Genomic DNA, 2890 nt, shown 5'->3' with positions numbered 1-2890 from the left:
CGCTAATTGCCCGCGCCTCCACAAGCGACGCCATCATCAACAGTGGACTACCCGGCACCGGCGCCAACCTCACCCAGATCAGTGGCGTCGGCGGCCCGATGCAGTTGCCCTACAACGAGCATGCCGCGAGCTCAGAGGCTCGTAGCTGTCGTCGCTCGTCTCCGGAGTCAGGAGAAGCTCGGGGGAGCCGCTGGATTCCCCAGCTCCTCCGCTGCCGCCTGAAGAGCTGCTGGAGGGCCGATGGGCAGGCTAGGTCCTCGCCAGTCCGATGCCCCTGCTGCTTTCCCTAGGGCAGCACTCCAACCAGCGTCCTTCAGCATCGAAGACCTTGAAGAACATAAGGGAGTCGCCGTCGTATTCAAGATGAATTACGAGGGCACCCTCCGTCCGGCAGACCCGGGCGATCTCACCCCAGCCCTGGGTCATGTTGACCTTGCCCGGAGCGACAACCACAACCTCTGCTCCGGTCGCGAGGGTGCTGCAGTCGGCGTGCTGTAGCCAGAGCTCCAGAGACCCGCTCGGCGGCATCTCGAAGGAGAAGGAGGGAGGAAGGCGGATCCAAGAGCATGGGGGCATGGCAGCGTGAAGCACGAGCTCACAGGAGGAGCCCTCGGCGTGGACTCCAGGAGGAACGACGCGCACCGCCATGACTCGCCGGCGTCGGCGGCGACACCGTCGGTGTCGCTCGACGCCCTCTTCCCCAGGGCCCTCGATTCGGGCGTACAAGGGCAGTGGAAACCCAGGCGGCGTTCGCTCGTACTAGGGCCTCGACGCCTCCTGCCAAGCACCCTCATCCCGGCGGCAGGGGACTAGCCGTTTCTTCGGTGAAAGAGGGTCAGGACCTTCCCGGCGGGGCCTTTCCCTTCTCTTCTGTAGAAAACCGGCGGATTGGTGGCAATGGCGTAAGGAGAAGCAAGGACAAGGAAGAGGAAGGAAAGGAGTAGCAGGAAGGGATAAGCTAACAAGGCTCACGCGGCCCCGTACTTATAGCCGGAGAAGGCCAACCGCCGGCCACCACGATCGCAGGTAATCATGACCATTTCTCTGCATGCAGGGACGTGTCAAGTCGATCAGTTGCCGAGGCGTCGTGGGGAAGCGTCCAATCAATCGCCATGCGGCGCCGAAGGCCGCAGGCTATTGGGGCCCGTGGCACTTTGCGCTTGCCCCTTCGCTTCTCTGCTAATCCAAGCCCGGGTGCGCCTTGGGCCCGGGGGCTACTGTCGGCGTTCTGGGAACGGGGGTCCCCAGACTTGCCTGCCTGTGGCCTGCGGCGTGGCTCGAGTGGGGGCCCAATGCGGCCCAGCTTCACCAGCTCAAGCTCAAGACCCTCGCAAGGGGCCAAGCCTTATGGGGCGGACGACAGGAGGCTTCCTTAGGAGCAGCCTCATCAGGCAGGCTCGCGAGGAGCCGGAGAGATCAAGGCAGGAGTGCCTCGCGAGGAGCCCGTGACGCAAGCCATGACGATCGAGATTAGGCGGGCGCCAGGCGGGCGCCGGCTTGTGCAGTGTCCTTGTTTCCCCTTCGATGCAAAGGGAACAAGCACAGTCCAAGGCATCGGGCAAAGGTTACCATTCCGGTGCAACGAGACCAAGACCAGCAGAGCGGCAGGACGGAGGTCACCGTGGAGCCCAAGACAGTGTCATCACCAGTGCTTTTGACAGCCGAAGACCACCTTTGGTCAGGATAACTTGTACTAGATGTTCCCCTTCAAAATGGCCAATTGTTGGCGCCCTTCCCGCTTATTATGTGGGAAGAGGACCAGGGCCTCTATAAATAGGACTAACCACCATAGGGAAGAGAAAAGGGGAGAAGGAGAGAGGGGAGGCGAGAAAAAGAAGAGAAATAGAGAGAGATCCAGACCGAGTAGAACACACCGCACCAGCTCAAGAACACCTCTCGCGAGGCCATTCTTCCCCCTGTATTGTTCATCATCAGCCCCTGAGGCAATCTAACACACCACACTGGAGTAGGGTATTACACCACATCGGTGGCCCGAACCAGTATAAACCTCGTGTGCCTTGAGTGTTCTTCTTCCCGGCCGAGATTTCTTGCGAGCCATAGAAGCGCGAGTCGGTAGGGGAAAGATCTCCGTGTGCACCCTAGAGTTCGAACCTTAAGGGTCTGCCGGAACCCAAAATCCGACACATGTAGATTTTTGCAATAAGTATGTGAGTTCTTTATGACTAATGTTGAGTCCATGGATTATACGCACTCTTACCCTTCCATCATTGCTAGCCTCTTTGGTACCGTGCACTGCCCTTTCTCACCTTGAGAGTTGGTGCAAACTTCGCCGGTGCATCCAAACCCCGTGATATGATACGCTCTATCACACATAAGCCTCCTTATATCTTCCTCAAAACATCCACCATACCTACCTATTATGGCATTTCCATAGCCATTCTGAGATATATTGCCATGCAAATTTCCACCGTTCCATTTATTATGGCACGCATCATCATTGTCATATTTCCTTGCATGATCATGTACTTGACATCGTATTTGTGGCAAAGACACCATGCTTAATTTTTCATACATGTCACTCTTGATTCATCGCACATCCCGGTACACCGCCGGAGGCATTCACATAGAGTCATATTTTGTTCTAAGTATCGAGTTGTAATTCTTGAGTTGTATGTAAATAAAAGTGTGATGATCATCATTAGAGCATTGTCCCATGTGAGGAAAGGATTATGGAGACTATGATTCCCCCACAAGTCGGGATGAGACTCCGGACAAAAAAAAGAGACCAAGAAAAAGCAGAGAAAAAAAAGAAGGCCCGAATAAAAAAAGAGAAAAGAGAGAAGGGACAATGTTACTATCATTTTTGCACACTTGTGCTTCAAAGTAGCACCATGATCTTCATGATAGAGAGTCTCTTATTTTGTCACTT

Source organism: Triticum urartu, chromosome 6A, assembly GCF_056163025.1.
Source record: "Triticum urartu cultivar PI428250 chromosome 6A, HENAU_Tu73, whole genome shotgun sequence".
Classification (NCBI taxonomy): Eukaryota; Viridiplantae; Streptophyta; class Magnoliopsida; order Poales; family Poaceae; genus Triticum; species Triticum urartu.
This window is presented reverse-complemented; position numbering follows the sequence as displayed.